Consider the following 20,611-nt stretch of genomic DNA (forward strand, 5'->3'; position numbering starts at 1 on the left):
GTCATCTTATCATAGCCCAGGAAATCGCCGGCACTGCGCCTGCGCGGGGATTGGGATGCCGGCGAGAGGAGGATCGGGGTGTTTGCCGCAGAGCGCGGCGCTGAGGAGGGGGCGTTGTTGAGCACTTAGCCGCGCCTCTGGGCGCGGATTTATATGAACTTGGAGGCGTTATTAGTTTTCAAATTTAGGCGGGCACGGCACTTCAGAGGGGCGTTCCTGGGCACCGTGGAGAAAGAAGAACGCCCCTCTGGGCTCCTTACAGCGTCATTTACACATCATAAGAATCGATTTTTTTTGAAGAAATGACAAGACGGACAATCAAAAGAACAAGACCGATGGAAAAAAGGTACTCTGTTAAACATGGATTCATGAAAAAAAAATTTGGGTAAATTGCTAGTGACAGATTCCCTTTAAGGGCCAGCCCTAATTTTCCACAAAATGCAGAATGCACGAGGCCGGTATCAGCGTTTTGCGGATCCGCAATTTGGAAAACATCCAACGCTGGTGTGCATCAGCCTGCGGGCTCCATTCACACGTCCGTGGTGTGTTGCGGACACCCGCCCGACATCCCTATAGAAATGCCTATTCTTGTCCGCAAGCTGCGGACAAGAAGAGGACATGTTTTATCTTTTGCGGAGCTGCGGACCTGAAGATCGGGGCGGTGCTGTCCACATCCATTCCGTCCCTATAGAACATGAATGGGTCCGCACCCGTTGCGGAACGGATGCGGACCCATTTGCGGACATGTGAATAAGCTAAACAGATTTTTTATATATTTTTTTAACTCCCAGGGACTACATCCCATTCCCGTACACTAGGACTAATCGGTCCCGTTAGAAGATAAAGTCCGTCCTAGTGACAGCTGTTGGGAAAGAAGCCATCGGGCGATCACGTGACCTCCGAGGAATGCCGAGTGTGGGGGCAGAGAACCCCAGTCTAGCCCACTCCAGCGTTCGACTGACGCGCGTCTCAACCAATGGGAAAGCAGCTGCTTGATGAAGCCAGCCAATCAGCTGCTCGTCCCGGCCGGCGGACGTCTCGTACATCCCAGTTTGAAAAAAATAGCAGAAAGAATGAGAACAAACTTGGCTGCCTGCGGCTGGTAGAGGAGGAGTGGGATGCGAGGAGTCTGAGGCGGCTTCCTCCGGGATGGTGAGTGGCCTCATTACCGCACGTTCTGGGGACGTGTCTGTAGTGGGCTCGGTGTTTTGCACTGCGTATTATCCGTGTTATGTGTGCGTCCTGCGAGTAAGGGGTTAATGGTGCTAATTCATCGTCCATCAGTCTGACAACCTGCGTGTATTACTTGGTTAAAGGGGAACCCCAGTGTCATTCCACCATGAGGGTTTCCACAGGCAGCAGGGTGGCCCTGTCACTTCTAGCAGGCAGTAGATGCCCTGGTGGCTCTTCTAGCAGGCAGTAGATGCCCTGGTGGCACTTCTAGCAGGCAGTGGATGCCCTGGTGGCTCTTCTAGCAGGCAGTAGATGCCAGTGGTGGCACTTCTAGCAGGCAGTAGATGCCCTGGTGGCACTTCTAGCAGGCAGTAGATGCCCTGGTGGCTCTTATAGCAGGCAGTAGATGCCAGTGGTGGCACTTCTAGCAGGCAGTAGATGCCCTGGTGGCACTTCTAGCAGGCAGTAGATGCCAGTGGTGGCACTTCTAGCAGGCAGTAGATGCCCTGGTGGCTCTTATAGCAGGCAGTAGATGCCAGTGGTGGCACTTCTAGCAGGCAGTGGATGCCCTGGTGGCATGTGTTCAGCCACTTTGGGCCTGATAGCGGAGATCCGTCTGATAAGCCCAGCTATGTCACTGGTAATGTACTTCTCACATCTCCTTGACTTTCTTGTGACCCCCAAATCTTGAATCTGCCGAATATTTTCCAGCACCCTTGACATAGCTGAGAGATCGCCTCACCACCTACCTGTCCAGCACTGTGCTCACAGCAGCACGGGTTAGGCTACTTTCACACTCACGTTTTGTGCGGATCCGTCATGGATCTGCACAGATGGATCCGCTCTGATAATACAACCGTCTGCATCCGTTCAGAACCGATCCGTTTGTATTATCTGTAACATAGACAAGACGGATCCGTCATGAACACCACTGAAAGTCAATGGGGGACGGATCAGTTTTCTATTGTGCCAGATTGTGTCAGTGAAAACAGATCCGTCCCCATTGACTTACATTGTGTGTCAGAACGGATCCGTTTGGCTCAGTTTCATCGGACGGACAACAAAACGCTGCAAGCAGCATTTTGGTTTCCGTCTCCAAAGCGGAATGGAGACTGATCGGAGGAAAACTGTTTTGGACCGCTTGTGAGACCCCTGAACGGATCTCACAAACGGAAAGCCAAAATGTGAGTGTGAAAGTAGCCTTACCTGGGAGGAGCGGCTACACAGCGACTGACAGGCTGAAGACAGTTACTCCATGCACCGTCATATAGTAACCAGTCTGTGCTGACAGAAGTTTCAAATGTTCACAATGTCTGATAAATGTGGGACATGTTTTAAGGTGATTTCTGAATATTTCATACTGATGACCTATGTATCCTCAGGATAGGTTATCAGTATGTGATCGGTGGGGGTCCGACCCCGACACCCCAGCCAATCATGTGTTCTGATCAACTAATTCCATCCCCCATTCGGGCATCTATTCTTATGACTCTATTATTCCTGCTAGTTATGAATGAATAACTAGTGGTCTGCGACGAAGGTCCAGCTGGGGGTGTCCCTGCGCAGTGTACCGCTATCCAATCAGTGCTCCCTGTCATGTAATTATTTTCTGTCAAATTTGCCTGCACGTGGCCAAAAAGTACAAACCTCACTTTAAAAGGGCTCGTGCACACGATTTTGCATTCCGTATACGGACCGTATTTTGATTCCGTATAAGGTCCGTATTCGGAATCATTCATTTCAATGGTCCTCAAAAGATGCGGACAGCACTCTGTGTGCTGTCCGTATCCGTTGTTCCGTTCCGTGACCCCGCAAAAATTATGAGACATGTCCTATTCTTGTCCGTTTTGCGGACAAGAATAGGCATCTCTATAATGGGCCTCCTGTTCCGTTCCACAAATTGCAGAAGTCACACAGGCGGCATCTGTTTTTTACGGATCCGCAATTTGAGGACTGCAAAAAATGGCACGTTCGTGTGCATGAGCCCTAAGGTCTCTTTTTCAGTATTTTGCGGTCCACAAAAACCGGATCCGCAAAATATACGCATGACGTCTATGTGCATTCTGCTTTTTGCGGAACGGAACAGCTGGCCCCTGATAGAACAGTACTATCCTTGTCCGTTATGCGCAGATTTCCCCCCTCACGGTACAATGGGGGAAATAGAATGAAATATCCACAGGAAATCCGGAACGACTGAAGCCGTCTGCAGCAGTGAATGGGGTTAGGCTGCAAGGGCTTTGCTTACATCTGCCCCTCTTCTAGTGTGCCATGACTGGTTGGCACCCTCCTCACCAGGTGGGTCGGGAACCACTGTCCTCCACGTAGGCGCGGGGGTGTATGTCATAGCGGGTTCAGCTGCGAGTGCCCCTTTAACACATGCCTGTAGGATCAGACTAGTCCTGTGTGAACTATTTGGTAAATGTGCTGTATGTGGCGGCTTTATGCTGATGTCCATGATGGTCCACCGCTGCTTGGCTTGGTGTAAGGGTGTAGTCACATGGTGCAGTCAGTTCGCAGTTTATTGCTCGGAGAATGTGTATCTTTGCAGAGTACGGTTAATCCTTGTGTACTGCGAGAGAGCGCAGCTCCTGGCCCAGACATTGGGTGCCAGGGCTTACTGTGGATTAGAACTGGGGTCCTCCTCCTACAGAAGATCAAGTATGATTAAGGCCTCATTCACATGGGGTGCGAGTAGTGAACGCATAGCCTCCGGACTGAATCCTGACCCATTCGTTTCACTTGGTGTGTGCACATGAGCATCATCCCTGTGTTCAGGAAAAATCGCAGCATGTTCTATATTGGGCGTTTTGGCTCCAAAGAAGTGAATGAAGCTTGTGTGAAAAACGGACAACATCGGGATTCACTGGGGGACATGCATGTTGCGCCAGAATTATGGTGTAAAGTGTGCCAAAAAGAATGTTTTTATTTTAGTTTTTATTTGCGCCAAATATATCAACTGTTTTCTCCAGAATTTTCACCGTAAAGAATGCATCACGCCAGAAATGAGTTATAAAAGTGGGCGGGGCTATCAAATTTGCGCATATTACACCTAATTTATCATCCTCTTATCGGCAGAAATGGCTCAAATCGTTGCGGACAATTCAGCCAGCTTACGTCGTGGTGTTTTGTCTAAAAAGTCACGTTTATGGCATAAAGATGCAATTTTTTTTGTCAAAAAGTCGCATTTATGGGGACAAGTGATTTATCGAATATAAAGGAGCTAAACAACACGGTTTTATCAGTAAATTGACATCTAACAAAACAATAACAAACGTCTCGAGTCTGCGACAAAAGTCGCAATTTACCACTGGGAATGTTGCAAATATGTTTCAAAGGTCGCAAGTGCGGTCTTGCAGGGGGTTGGCTAAAATGGCACATTTCGGTTTAAAAAGTCGCATTTTAGTGCTATTGGCGTTAAAATGTTGCAAATTGAGAGAAATGGGTGGATAATCAAACTTATATTTAAAAAAGTCACATTTTAAAAGTGGTGCGTGCCTTGTGATATATGAGGTGAAATAAAAATCGCCACTTTTGATTTGTAATGTTAGTATTTTTTGGTGCAAATTAAGCCATTATTGATAAATGTCCCCAAATGTGTTTTTCACTGATGGCTGCTAGGAGATGTAGATTGCTATTCTTCAGATTTTCTTCCCGTGCGTGAAAAACGTAAGCAATCAGGATACAATACAGATGGAAAAACAAACACTGAACGCAATCGCAGAAAAAACTGATTGAACTTGTGTCCAAAACCATCCGATTATTTTTTTTTCCCCCTGAACAGATATTGACACAATCCGTATCCCTTTTGTGAAGGAGGCCTGATAGTACAGGGCACCTGACATGTGCAGCACTGTAATGTATACAGCAGACCCTCTAGCAGAATTTCCTCCTGAATGAATATATATATAGTAAGAAGGTACAAGGAATCATCGTGGATGATAGGTACGTGTCACCAAGGTTCCTGGCCTATGACGTGAGAGCCGGTTTTTATGTGTCAGCAGCAGTTGCTGTTTGACACCTTAATACTTAGTATGGCTGTATAGCTGATCCGGGATGGCACTTACTGGGAGTAGTCAAAGTGCTGGGTGGGTGACTACTCCCCGTGTTCCAGGCCGGATTTTGCCAGGCTTAAAAACCAGCCAGAACTGCCACGTGAGGAGGATTACCTTAGTCTGACAGTGGAGCTCAGGAGGTGTGTATGCTGGGATCTGAGGCTTGTGCCGTGCTGGAGGGCTGAGACCCGTCTGTAAGGGAAACGGGCCCCCTAAAAGCCTGCTATGGACTGCTGGAGGCAGAACTGCCAACAAGGTGATTTTTGTTATGTGGACTTTCCATTATGTGTGAACTAACACCAAGACTGCAAAGTGACATTTTGTTTTTGCTTTATGTGTGAATAAACACGGAAGTTTGATTTAAGAACTGGTAATTTGCCTCTGTACTGCGTCCGCACACCCTGTCTACCAGAGCGTATCCACACAATATATATAACCTTATTTTTCACCCTATAAGATGTTGCCCATAAGACGCATCTAGGTTTTAGAGGAGGAAAATAATAAAAAAAATAATAATTTTTCATTAGCCCTCAGCTCAGACCCCCAATGTGAATGACCCCCATGTTCAGAGCTAGTGAAGAGCAAAGCGAGCTTCGGATGCTACACCCGAAGTCACTTCACTAAAAACTTCGGATTAATGTTGTGCGGGGATCCGTCTCCATACAGCACTGCTTCCAAGGAGGCGAAGTCAGTTATTCCTGAAGTCACGCGAGACTTTGGTAAATAACTTCGGTACTTGGTTTTAAAACTTGGATCCGAACTTTGCTTCGGTTCTGACTGGTACCATGGAGCTGAAGCCGAGTTCGGTTCAAAGCTTTAAAGTGGTTTTCCTCTATAAAAATAAAATACCGAAGTTATTAACAGAAGTCTTGTAAGACTTCGCAAATAACTTCGCCTCATCAGAGGCCGTACATTTTAATGCTGTACAGAGACGGATCTGAAGCATCCGAAGCTCGCTTCACTCACCCCTACTCAGAGCTGACAAACCCCCCCCCCCAAAAAAAAAATCAACTTGCCTCTCCTGCTCCTAAAACCTAGTGTTCTTGCTGGTCTTCGCACAGCGTGAGATCACAGAGCGCTGACGTTGCGCAGTTGCCCCATAAGACGCCCCCCCCACTTGGGGGGGGGGGGGGGGAGTGCGTCCTAATAGCTTGAAAAATACGGTATATATCGGTCTGCACAATGTCACTCTTAGGGTCCATTCACACGTCCGCAAAAATGGGTCTGCATCGGTTCCGCTGACCCGCAAAAAAAATTGAACATGTCCTATTCTTGTCTGCAGACACGGACAAGAAAAGGCATTTCTATTATAGTGCCGGCCATGTGCGGTCCGCAAAATGCAGAACGCACATGGCCGGTGTCCATATTTTGCGGATCTGCACTTTGCGGACGTGTGAATGGACCCTTAGATATTTGTTTAGCTCTGCAGCATTGAATCCTGGTAAAAAGAGATGCCTTGTGATTCTCCCTCCCTGTATCTCCTAAGGGCTTGTTCAGACAAGTGCATTGTAATCATTTCTATGCACAGCCCGTGGAGAGCTTCTGACTACTGGAGGAAAGTACATATACGACCTGTAAGGCCTTGTTCACATATCCGTCAGAGCAGACCACCGGATCTCCACTGACTGTACTGAGGTCCAGCGGTGGTCCAACCACTTTCCAGCATAAATGCTGGGTTTTATCCGGACAATAACTCTGGCATGTCTTTTTTTTTTTTTTTTTTGTCTCACTGACGGCCGGCATTTGCGCCGGATCTCCGAAACGGAGATGTGAACGAGGCCTTAGACCAGCATATACCTGGTGATACAGTTCAATATCCCCTCTGGTGCGCTGCAGAACGCGGGAGGGGAACTGAAGAGAGATCTGATCCCATCATTTCCTATGTGATTGTTCATAGTCATCTGGGCCACCACTGATGACACCAGATGTCCAATAGCGCTGGACAGCGCAGCATGCAGCGTTTTTCTCTATCAGTCTATAGATGCTGGTGCAGTACACCTGTCCAGCCACTGGTCTAAACCAACTGATCAGTGAAGCGGGCCTAAGAGGTTGCAGCAGGTTGGTAGCTCAGTACTTCTGCAGACCTACATGCACTGTCCTGACCGCCATGTCCGCAGAGCTCACATCCATGGTTTGCTTTGTCCCTGACATTACATTCTATGTTTTTTCTAACAAAGCCTTTTACTGTTGTTTTTTGTTGGTGTAGCGTGGCATTTGATGAATGGTGGTAGTTCATAGATTATACATTATTTATTCTGGATATGAAGGCAATGTGATCCTCTGCTATTTCATAATTTTTCTTGTTTTATTTTACTCATTTATATAGCGCTACTATATTATGCAGCGCTTTACAGACTTGATCATTGCTTGCAGTCCCCCATGGAGCTCACAATCTAAGTTCCCTATCGGTATGTGTGGGAGGAAACCAATACAAACAAGGGGAGAACATACAATGTATACATGTGAGTGGATCACGGTGGTGAAGTCTCAGATTATGGATCTTACCTATAATCTAGAATTAAAGAACACCTCTCCTTTCATGTCTTTTAGTAGTTACTTGCATTCCCCTTATAATACTGTTTTTGGAGCGTCTTTTCATATACGGTAACTTTGTTTTGCCATTCTTCTGTTATTCCCTCTAGAAGTTTATTAATGAATGTAGTAATGTGTGCAGTAAAGGTCCAGATGGGTGCTACCCATTGGGGGAGGAGGGCTTTATAGTCTGGCAAAGGCAGAGTGTTGAAAACTGTATGAAGCTGTAACATCTGCACGTACCCTTATGTGTATGTTCCTTCAACCAAAGTGTGGAACGTTCCTCTGGTTCTTGGTTCATGTGCTGCGTTCATCTGTGAGTGCTGAGCCCAAAGAATGGGAAAGGAAAATATAAGGCAGCAGGTGAGTCACTGCAAGTATTTGGCTAGGGCTACTCTTAAGGGGGTTATTTAAGTGCCCCCCCCCCCCCCCCCCCCTGCTCTTCACCTTTCCACCCCTATACAGGGATCTGGAGTCCACTGCAGGGGAACCACCAGGCCGCTCACTACCTCCTTGGAGTAGTCTCCGTTCAATGACTGCTGACCCAGGCAGGTCATGAGCACAGAAGGGGACAGGCAAAATTGTGGTTGGTGGACAAGCCGAGGACAGGCACCACTGTTTAAATCCAGTACAGTCCTCCTACAGGGGATGGTGATTAATACCCTAGGAAGGTTAGCCATAGGCTGGCAGACTGGCCCTTTAAAAGCTGGATGGAGCCACTACAGGCAGGCACAAGGACAAGGCCACAGCTGAGCATGGTGTGGATGGAGCAGTGTGACTTCCCATGAAGGAGCAGAGAGAGGCCTTTACAGGCCTGGACCGCTGGGAAACTGGAGTTAAAGAGTCAAGTCAGCGTTCCAGGACTAAGGAGATGCTGGTGGACACAGTGTTACGGTTCATTTAGACTTTTCCACTTTCTGGAGTCCTTTCCATTTCCAAAATCTAAAAGCAATTTCCTGTATGTCTATACTTGTTACTACAGGTACACTACGTGGACACCTGACCATTATAGATACAGTATATGATCTTTTTTTACATCTTATTCCGGACTATGGCCTTTGATTTGGTGTTTAGCTCCCTTTTTGCTGCTATAACAACCTTCACTCTCTAGAGAGGCTTTCCAAAAAGTTTTCGAGGGGCACATTTGTGCTGGAATAGGAAAGGTCCTTCCCTAAAGGGCCACAAAGTTGGAAGCATGCATTTGTCTTATAGTTGTGTTAAAAAAATAGCAGTGTGTTTTAAAAAGTGAATAAAGCTCAAAATCCATCTAATAGCTTTTATTTCCATACACACAAATGCATTGGGAACACTACACATTCTATTCCAAATCAAAACATGAAGAAGAATATATCAAATGTTTATTGTTCCTCTAAAAAAAAATTGAAGAAAAGTGAATATTAGACTGTTCAAAAAAAATAGCAGTGTTTGTATTCTTCTTTACAAACTCAAACATTCATTATATAAATTATTTAAACTGAAAAATGTTTAAAGATTTTTCTTTTCTTTGAATCACTTAACTAATACTTAGTTGTATAACCCCTGTTTCTGAGAACTGCTGTACATCTGTGTTGCATGGAGTCAACCAACTTCTGGCCCCTGTGAGCAGGTATTCCAGCCCAGGATGATTGGACTACATTCCACAGTTCTTCTCTATTTCTTGGTTTTGCCTCAGAAACTGCATTTTTGATGTCACCCCACAAGTTTTCTATTGTATTAAAATCCGGGGATTGGGCTGACCACTCCATAACGTCAATCTTGTTGGTCTTGAACCAAGATGTTGCACGTTTACTGGTGTGTTTAGGGTCGTTGTGTTGTTGGAACATTCATTTCAAGGGCATTTCCTCTTCAGCATAAGGAAGCATGACCTCTTCAAGTATTGTGATGTATTCAAACTGATCCATGATCCCTGGTATGCGATAAATAGGCCCAACACCGTAGTATGAGAACATCCCCATATCATGATGCTTGCGCCACCATGCTTCACTGTCTTCACAGAGTACTGTGGCTTAAATTCAGTGTTTGGGGTCGTCTGACAAACTGTCTCCAGCCACTAGACCCAAAAAGAACAATCTTACTTTCATCAGTCCACATAATGTTTCTTTAGGCCAGTCAATGTGCTCTTTGGCAAGTTGTAAAATCTTCAGCACATGTCTTTTTTTCAACAGTGGGACTTTGCGGGGGCTTCTTGCAGATAGCTTGGCTTCACATAGGCGTCTTCTAATTGTAACAGTAGTCACAGGTAACTTTAGACCTTCTTTGATCTTCCTGGAGCTGATTGTTGGCTGAGTCCTTGCCATCTTGGCGGTTCTTCTATTCATTCGAATGGTAGTTATTTGCTTTCTTCCACGTCTTTCAGATTTTGGTTGCCATTTTAAAGCATTTGTGATCATTTTAGCTGAGCAGCCTATCATTTTCTGCACTTCTTTATGTTTTCCCCTCTCCAATCAACTTTTTAATCAAGGTACTCTGTTCTTCTGAACAATGTCTGAAACAACCCATTTTCCTTAGAATTTCAGAGAGAAATGCACTGTAACCAGCATGTACATTTGCTGCCTTTTTTTCCTTAAATAAGGGTAATAATTGCCACCTGTTTTTCAAAGAATGAATTACCTCACTCATTGAACTCCACACTGCTATTATTTTGAACATGCCCCTTTCAATAAGTGATTGAATTACAGAGAATCAGCAGCATGCATGTCATGACTGTTGGGTTTCTATTACTCTACTACACCTGCTAGTAAATTATTTGCCATGTAGAAATATAATTTCTACCAAAAACAGTGATTGATCAGGTTAGTGATGTCTGACTGCTATTATTTTGAACACAACTGTAGATGTCTTTGTATGCCGTAGCAATAAAATTACCCTTCACTGGAAATAAGGGGCCTCACTCAAGTGAACACCCTCCCCATGCCATTATTACTTCTCCACCAAGTTTTATAGAAGGCACTTTGCATTTAGTTAGGTAGTGTAGAAAGCTCCTCATCGGCCCAACCTAGTCATCTATCAGACTGCCAGAAAACTTGATTCATTACTTCAGAGAACATGTTTTCACTGCTCCAGTGCCCGGTGGGGACATGCTTTACACTGTACGAGCTGACGCTTGGCATCGTGCTTGGTGATCTAAGGCTTGTGTGCAGTTAGCTACTTGACAGTGAAAAACCACATCATGAAGCTTCCATTCTTATGCCAACCTAGTTTCAGAGGTCTTAGACTCTATAGTCAGTGAAGCAAAAGAGGAAACCTCAATGTCAAGGAGGTGCTCTTCAATATCTCCTTGGTGGCCCTGCTATGAGTTTTTGTGGACTACCACTTTGTGGTGGTTGTTACTCCTAGACTCTTCCACTTCACTTGTGGCATACACAGTCAGCCAGTACAGATCTAGCTCTTCAGAAGTTTATGAACTACCTAGCAAAGATGGCATCCTATGACTGGCCCAGATTTTCTTATCCTATAAATGGCGGGCTGTCTAGACCTGCCCCAAATTTATCGCATGGGCTCAAGCTGGATGATGTGGTGCAGGGAGGGATAGACACGTTTGTCTAACTCTATGGCAACTATTGGTTGGCTTCCTTTAAGATAGAATTTTAGGCCAGATTTGTGGTGCTATTTAGGCCACACCCTTTCCTACAAAACACTGCCCCTTTTCTAATAAGCCCCATCCCCCTATTCAAGCAAGTTGGAAGAAAAGTGTAGAAACTCTAGTAGCCCAAAAATTGCTCCAATTTGTGTCACTTTACAGATTTTAGGTTCAGACACATTAGTAAATCTGGACCACTGCGCTGCAGTACAACTCCTACTATTAATGGCATGGCGGTATGCTTGACTTTATACAGCCAAAGGCTGTGGGTGAAACATGGAAAGTCCCTACATAGGAGGGGTGTCCTTATGATTTCTGCCATAGTGTGGATGTTGCCCAGCGAAGTGAAATAAGACGAATGCTATCCATTATTTAGAATAATAGATACATACTAGAAAATGTGCAAAATTTAAGATCTACCATATCTTCTGCTCTATAGCAGAACTTTCTTCTTCAGTCAGCACTGGAGCCAAGATTTACTAATCTATCTGCACCAAAAATCTGTTTAAAAAAAGTTTCACAGATTGGTGAAATCTGGCACATCCAGGGTTTCTACACTTCTATTCACAGAGGGTTAGGGCTTATCAGAAAGCAGGAGGAGCTTCGTGAAAAAGTGGGCTGGGCCTAAGATTTTGGTATAAAACTGATCTGAAAGTAAGCCAACTACTAGTTGGTATAGAGGTCTGAGAAAAGTGTCTGTCCCTGCACCACATTGATCATCCACCCTGAGCCCCTGTGATAAATCTGGGCAGGTCTAGACAGCCGAGCTAAAGGTGGTATTACACTGCCCGATCATCCACATCCATCAGCGCTCGTTTGCAGTGGCCTAATTACACAGGCCAGACAGATGCAAACCTGAATGCTGGAGGAACTATTGCTACCACAGTTGTTCCTCCCCCGTTCTGTTCAATCACTGTCTGCAGCAAATCCCTGGTTACACAGAGATATATGCTGCTGACACTGATGAAAAATGCCCATCAGCCCATGATCGGCTGCTTGGTTATCCAGGCCAATTGTTGTGAATGAGCATTTGTATGAACTCTTGTTTTTTATAATTGGCTTGAAATCATGCAGTCCAATAGGGCTATAAGCTTCTGCCATCTACAAGCTTTGTAAATCTGGGCATGGGTATGCTATTGCTGATCTTCTGCTACGGATCTTTCCTCTCCGGCCAGCGCCGGCTGTGCAATTGCTGATCTTCTGCTACGGATCTTTCCTCTTCGGCCAGTGCCGGTTGTGCAATTGCTGATCTTCTGCTACGGATCTTTCCACTCCGGCCCGCGCCGGCTGTGAAATCGCTGATCTTCTGCTACGGATCTTTCCTCTCCGGCCAGTGCCGGTTGTGCAATTGCTGATCATCTTTTTTTCCCCTCACTAGACACTTGAAATTATGATATATTCAGTCTCCAGTTGAAAGTGTTGTCAGTGTGATTAGATGATGTAGTTTTTACTTTGCAGCAGAGATCCATTCTGGTGACACGTTGTTTCCACCCCATGTGCCTCCAGGAGTTAGACAACGCACACGTCACTGGAAATTATTGGCAAAGCCTAGTACAGTCCTGATCAAAAGTTTAAGACCACTAGAAAAATGGCAAAAAATCATATTTTACATTGTTGGATCTGAACAAGGTTCCAAGTAGAGCTTTAACATGCAACAAGAAGAAATGGGAGTGAGACAAAACATGTATAGAGCATTCAATTAATTGAAAATAACGATTAAACTGAAACAGGCTGTTTTTCAGCTGATCCAAATTTTAGGACCACATGCCTTTTTAAAAGGCCAAATCTGTGCAAAGATGTGGATTCATTGTCATTTTCTGTCAGGTAGTCACACTGTGATGGCAAAGGCAAAAAAAACTCCCTTTTTGAACGTGGTCGGGTTGTTGAACTGCATAAGCAGGGTCTCTCACAGCGCGCCATCGCTGCTGAGGTGGGACGCAGTAAGACAGTCATTTGGAATTTCTTAAATTATCCTGAGGGTTATGGAACAAAAAAGTCAAGTGGAAGACCCCAAAAAATTTCATCAGCACTGAGCCGGAGGATCCAATTGGCTGTCCGTCAAGACACTGGATGATCCTCGACCCAATTTAAGGCCCTTACTGGTGCTGACTGCAGCCCCATAACCATCAGATGGCATCTGAGACTGAAGGGCTTCAAAAACAAAAAACTTCTTCAAAGACCTCGTCTCCTTGAACGCCACAGAACTACTCATTTTGGACTTTGTAAGAGAGCACTAAACATGGGTCATTCAAAGGTGGAAGAAAGTTTTATTCTCTGATGAGAATTTTTTTTACCTTGAAGGTCCTGATGGTTTCCAACGTTACTGGCATGACAAGCAGATCCCACCTGAGATGTTTTCTACGCGCCACAGTGGAGGGGGCGCCATAATGGTCTGGGGTGCTTTTTCCTTCAGTGGAACAATGGAGCTTCAGGAAGTGCAGGGGCGTCAAACGGCCACTGGCTATGTCCAGATGTTGCAGAGAGCATTCCTCATGACTGAGGGCCCTCGTCTGTGTGGTAACGACTGGGTTTTTCAACAGGACAACGCTACAGTACACAATGCCCGCAGGACAAGGGACTTCTTCCAGGAGAATAACATCACTCTTTTGGCCCATCCTGCGTGTTCCCCTGATCTAAATCCAATTGAGAACCTTTGGGGATGGATGGCAAGGGAAGTTTACAAAAATGGACAACAGTTCCAGACAGTAGATGGCCTTCGTGCGGCCGTCTTCACCACTTGGAGAAATGTTCCCACTCACCTCATAGAAACGCTTGCATCAAGCATGCCGAAACGAATTTTTGAAGTGATAAACAATAACAGCGGAGCTACTCATTACTGAGTACATGTTTGGAAGTTGGATTTCTGTTTTGGGGGGTTTAGTTTTTTTTTTTTTTTTGGAGGTGTGGTCCTAAACTTTTGATCAGCTGAAAAACAGCCTGTTTCAGTTTATTCGTTGTTTTCATTAAATTGAATGCTCAAAAAATGTTTTGTCTCACTCCCGTTTCTTCTTGTTGCATGTTGAAGCTCTACTTGGAACCTTGTTAAGATCCAACAATGTAAAATATGATTTTTTGCCATTTTTCAAGTGGTCTTAAACTTTTGATCAGGACTATTTTGGATTGGTTGACCTGCCTTTCCTCTAGTCCATTCCTCGTATTAGCCTACTTTCACACTAGCGTTCGGGGCTCCGCTTGTGAGTTCCGTTTGAAGGCTCTCACAAGCAGCCCCGAACGGATCCGTCCAGCCCTAATGCATTCTGAGTGGATGCGGATCCGCTCAGAATGCATCAGTCTGGCACCGTTTGTCCTCCGCTCCGCTCAGCAGGCGGACACCTGAACGCTGCTTGCAGCGTTCGGGTGTCCGCCTGGCCGTGCGGAGGCAAACGGATCCGTCCAGACTTACAATGTAAGTCAATGGGGACGGATCCGTTTGAAGATGACACAGTATGGCTCAATTTTCAAACGGATCCGTCCCCCATTGACTTTCAATGCAAAGTCAAAACGGATCCGTTTGCATTATCATGAACAAAAAAAATAAATAAAATTTTTGTGTGAAAGTAGCCTAAGTCTTTGGCTCCAGCCCTCGATAAGAAAGTCTGTCTTTTATGGTCCCATGATGCTCCACTCTACCTCCCCCTTTTTATTTTTTTTCGTTAAGAAAATCCATTTACAAAATGAGCCCTATTTGCCATAAAAACGAATCTGTTCCTTGGCTTACTTTTTTGTTGCTCCTCACAGACTGACGAACTTTCTATGGCACTGGCAATTTACAGGAGAGAATCTAGACTTGGGAGCAAGCACTGCACATGCGGAGATGCTGCCAGTAAAAATTCCTCATTGACTCTTAGTATTGATCGATTCCCAGACCTTCAGGACAGCGGAGGGGATGCAGGACTCCTCATTGTACTTGCAGCCCATGCTTCCCAACATTCCAGTCGGTTCTACACGGCCTATCTTATGAATGTGCACACTGGACTCATGAGACGGAATGAGCTCGCATCCGACCTGCAGAAAAGCGGATCGGATGCGGACCCAAACCGGGGTCGTGTCCATGAGCCCTTACTTGCATGTGTATGTAACACAGATCATGTGCTTTTTTTTTCTACATTGGTTATCTTGTGTTAGCTCCAGTCTTATGTTTCCATTAGGGCTGCTCGGTCACATCTGGACTGACCGCGGCTCCCCTGACCCAAACTGACTGCATCACAGTGATTTATGATAAAGTCAGTTCCCATGATGATGTGAGCACAGTACAATAGATCCACAATCAGATATGAACTGACTATCGTAAATTGTTGTGATGCAGTCAGTTCAGGTTCGGGACATGCGGCCAACACACGGTCATGTGAATTAGCCCTTTATAGGTGACTATCAGGTACCTGTTTCCTAGAAAGTTTCTGCTCCTGAGCACTGATGACCTTAGGATCTGCATAAAAGATGTGATCAGCGACTGACGAGCGGACATTTTTATACTGGGCAATGATTGTGAACAGTTGCTCGTAACAGTCTTTTGGGCGATTATTGGCCAGTGTCAGTGGGCTTTAACCGATCTTATACAATTTGTGCTCATCTTGACTAATGTTTTATCACTATTTTCACTATAATATCTAAGTGAATGGGTTTGAGCTTTTATCTCTGTCAGTGTCACGCTGATCCCTCAGTAGTCTCTGATGCTGGACTGCAGGAAACCATCCGAGGTGGTTGACCCCAGCCGTCTTATCTCAGTGACTAGCAATGTAATAGGGAATTCTTGTCTTTGCAAAGATGCAAGTGCATGTGGGAGGCTATAGCATCTTACACTGGTTACTAAGGGAACGGAGACGGAAGAATGTGTGATCTATTGTGTGCCATGTGCGTCCCTCTCTTCCTCCAGGCTCTGACTCACGGCAGGCATCTCTATGGCTTCCTTTCTTCCCTGCTATTTCACTGCAGCTTTTTAAATATGAAGTTAAAGGGATTATACCACCAAAAACTTTTATCACTTATCCACGTCTGGGACCCCCTCAATCACAAAAATGGGGATCCCGAGTACCCTGTTCCTCCTCACTGCACAAGCATGGTAAGGAGGAGTTTGACTATAGTGGTGATTGAGCGTGTGCACTGGGACTCCAATGGGACTAACCGAGACAGCCAAGTACACCACATGCTTGATAGCTGCTCCATTTATGTTATGGGGAGGGAAGGGGACTCCAAACCTGTCCTGTGGATGGCTGATAAGTGTCCTTAGGCTAAAAACTCCTAGAAGAAATTAATTGGCAGTGAATTTTTGAACCTAATAATGGCATAGTAAGATAGTTTGTATGACTGAGAAAAGACATCTGTCCATCCACTTCAGCCTGTTATCCTGCATGTTGATCCAGAGGAAGGCAAAAAAAAAAAACATGAGGTAGAAGTCATTTTAGGGGAAAAATTCCTTCTCGTCTCCAATCACAATAACACCTTGGGGCAATGACCTTTCTCCAGAAATCTAATAACTATAATCTGCAGTATTATTACACTCCATACATACATCCAGGCCCCTCTTGAACTCTTAGGCCTCTGAGGCGGGTGCGTTGCGGGAAAATGCGCGATTTTTTTTGCGCGAGTGCAAAACATTGTAATGCATTTTGCACGCGCGTGAGAAAAATCGGCACGTTTGGTACCCAAACCCGAACTTCTTCACAGTTCTGGTTTGGGTTAGCTATTGTGTAGATTGTTCTATTTTCCCTTATAACGTGGTTATAAGGGAAAATAATAGCATTCTTAATACAGAATGCATAGTACAATAGGGCTGGAGGGGTTAAAATAATAATAATAAAAAAAAAAAAATTTAACTCCCCTTAATCCACTTGTTCGCGCAGCCCAGCTTCTCTTCTGTCTTCTTCTTTGAAGAATAGGTCCTTTTGATGACGTCACTGCGCTCATCACATGGTCCATCACATGATCTTTTACCATGGTGATGGATCATGTGATGAGCGCAGTGACGTCATCAAATGTCCTTTTCCTGTGGACAGCAAAGATGAAGACCGAAGAGAAGCCGAGCTGCGCAAGCAAGTGGATTAAGGGGAGTTAAATTTATTTATTTATTTTTAACCCCTCCAGCCCTATTGTACTATGCATTCTGTATTAAGAATGCTATTATTTTCCCTTATAACCATGTTATAAGGGAAAATAATAATGATCGGGTCCCCATCCCGATCGTCTCCTAGCAACCATGCGTGAAAATCGTACCACATCCGCACTTGCTTGCGGATATTTGCGATTTTCACGCAGCCCCATTCACTTCTATGGGGCCTGCGTTGCGTGAAAAATGCACAATATAGAGCTTGCTGCGATTTTCACGCAACGCACAAGTGATGCGTGAAAATCACCGCTCATGTGCACAGCCCCATAGAAATGAATGGGTCTGGATTCAGTGCGGGTGCAATGCGTTCACCTCACACATTGCACCCATGCAGAAATCTCGCCCGTGTGAAAGAGGCCTTAGTGAATTCACCATCACCACCTCCTCAGGCAGAGAGTTCCATAGTCTCACTGCTCTTACCGTAAAGAATCCCCTTCTATGTTTGTGTACAAACTTTCTTTCCTCCAGACGCAGAGGATGTCCCCCCCGTCACAGTCACAATCCTGGGGATAAATAGATGATGGGAGAGATCTCTGTACTGACCCCTGATATATTTATACATATTAATTAGATCTCCCCTCAGTCGTCTTTTTTCTAAAGTGAATAACCCTAATTTTGATAATCTTTCAGGGCACTGTAGTCCCCCCATTCCAGTTATTACTTTAGTTGCCCTCCTCTGTACCCTCTCCAGCTCTGCTATGTCTGCCTTGTTCACAGAACTGTACACAGTACTCCATGTGTGGTCTGACTAGTGATTTGTAAAGTGGTAGGACTATGTTCTCATCATGGGCATTTATGCCCCTTTTGATGCAACCCATTATCTTATTGGCCTTGGCAGCACCTGCCTGACACTGGTTTCTACAGCTTAGTTTGCGGTTCACCAAAATTCCTAGGTCCTTTTTCTATGTCAGTGTTACTCAGTGTTTTACCATTTAGTATGTATGGGTGACTTGCATTATTCCTTCCCATGTGCATAACTTTACATTTGTCAGTGTTAAACCTCATCTGCCACTTCCCTGCCCAAGCCTCCAATCTATCCAGATTCCTCTGTAGCCGTATACTGTCCTTTCCCGTGTTAATTACTTTACACAGTTCAGGATGGTGACAAGACTGAAGCGTTGTGCTGCAATTTTGAGACCCTGTGCCGGATCTCAAAACCGGAAAGCGCAATATAGATGTGAAAGTAGCCTTAGTGTCATCTGCAAAAAGTGGTATTTTACTGTGCAAGCCTTCTACAAGATATAAACATATTGTAGAGAATGGGGCCCAATACTGACCCCTGTGGTACCCCACTGGTGATGGTGACACTTCCCCCAGTCTCATTGTATCTACAGTGGTCCTTCAATTTACAATATTAATTGGTTCCAGGACAACAATTGTATGTTGAAACCATTGTAAGTGGAGTAATCAGTTCCAAAGCCCCAAAATGTCATTCAAGATGAGAAAATTAAGATTTTAAAAAAATAAGCAGATAACTAAGACAGATAAAACATGTCCTTACATATAACAGTCAGGAATGGCTGCTAACTAGCAAATACAGTCATTTTACCAGAGAGGTGGCCTTGATTGGTTGGATCTGAGTCTGAGACATTGTATGTTGAGTCTAGTTTCAACTGACGATGGGTCAGAAAAGACCATTGTATGTTGAAAATATTGTATCCTGAGGCCATTGTATCTTGAGGGAGCACTGTCCTTGCCTTTTATGTAGTACAGTATGAAATCAAGATATGACATCCAAAGACATACAGAATATGCTATACATCATAGACATGCGTATGTGCTGCCATGAACAGCTCTATAGACAGGCCCAAACTTAGGGCACCTATTTTGTTAGGAAGAGCATAAAATCAAGTCATAGACATAGAATGTGTCGGCAGATAAGAACCATTTGGCCCATCTAGTCTGCCCAATATACTGAATACTATGGATAGCCCCCGGCCCTATCTTATATGAAGGATGGCCTTATGCCTATCCCATGCATGCTTAAACTCCTCCACTGTATTTGCAGCTACCACTTCTGCAGGAAGGCTATTCCATGCATCCACTACTCTCTCAGTAAAGTAATACTTCCTGATATTACTTTTAAACCTTTGCCCCTCTATGTCCTCTTGTAGCAGTTTTTCTTTTAAATATTCTCTCCTCTTTCTCCTTGTTGATTCCCTTTATGTATTTAAAAGTTTCTATCATATCCCCTGTGTCTCGTCTTTCTTCCAAGCTATACATGTTAAGGTCCATTAATCTTTCCTGGTAAGTTTTATCCTGCAATCCATGTACCAGTTTAGTAGCTCTTCTCTGAACTCTCTCCAAAGTATCAATATCCTTCTGGAGATATGGTCTCCAGTACTGAGCACAATACTCCAAATGAGGTCTCACTAGTGCTCTGTAGAGAGGCATGAGCACCTCCCTCTTTCTACTGGTAATTCCTCTCCCTATACACCCAAGCATTCTGCTAGCATTTCCTGCTGCTCTATGACATTGTTTGCCTACCTTTAAGTCTTCTGAAATAATGACCCCTAAATCCCTTTCCTCAGATACTGAGGTTAGGACTGTATCACTGATTTTATATTCTGCTCTTGGGTTTTTACGCCCCAGGTGCATTATCTTGCACTTATCAACATTAAATTTTAGTTGCCAGATTTTTGACCATTCCTCTAGTTTTCCTAAGTCCTTTTCCATTTGGTGTATTCCTCCAGGAACATCAACCCTGTTACAAATCTTTGTGTCATCAGTAAAAAGATACACCTCACCATCGAGGCCTTCTGCAATTTCGCTGATAAAGATATTAAACAATATGGGTCCCAGAACAGATCCCTGAGGTACCCCACTGGTAACAAGACCTTGGTCTGAATGTTCTCCATTGACTACAACCCTCTGTTGCCTGTCCCTCAGCCACTGCCTAATCAATTCAACAATATGGGAGTCCAAGCCCAAAGACTGCACTTTATTGATAAGCCTTCTATGTGGGACAGTATCAAAAGCCTTACTAAAGTCTAGATAAGCGATGTCTACTGCACCTCCTCCATCTATTATTTTAGTCACCCAATCAAAAAAATCAATAAGATTAGTTTGACATGATCTCCCTGAAGTAAACCCATGTTGTTTTTCATCTTTCAATCCAACCCAACACCAGCAGGCGTTGGGGTAGGTCGCTGCCTTTTTACGGTGGCCTAG

General features: G+C 44.7%; 1 protein-coding gene across 3 annotated transcripts in view; it reads left to right on the forward strand.

Moving 5' to 3' along the window:
* Nucleotides 1-1,030: 1,030 nt before the first annotated feature.
* Nucleotides 1,031-20,611, forward strand: part of ARHGEF10 (Rho guanine nucleotide exchange factor 10) — a 197,701-nt gene continuing 178,120 nt past the window's right edge. For all 3 annotated transcript variants that reach the window (XM_040428536.1, XM_040428538.1, XM_040428539.1), the window contains exon 1: nt 1,031-1,152. The gene's annotated coding sequence lies outside the window, so the exon portion shown is untranslated. The remainder of the gene's footprint in view (nt 1,153-20,611) is intronic.

Source organism: Bufo bufo, chromosome 4 (genome assembly GCF_905171765.1).
Source record: "Bufo bufo chromosome 4, aBufBuf1.1, whole genome shotgun sequence".
Classification (NCBI taxonomy): Eukaryota; Metazoa; Chordata; class Amphibia; order Anura; family Bufonidae; genus Bufo; species Bufo bufo.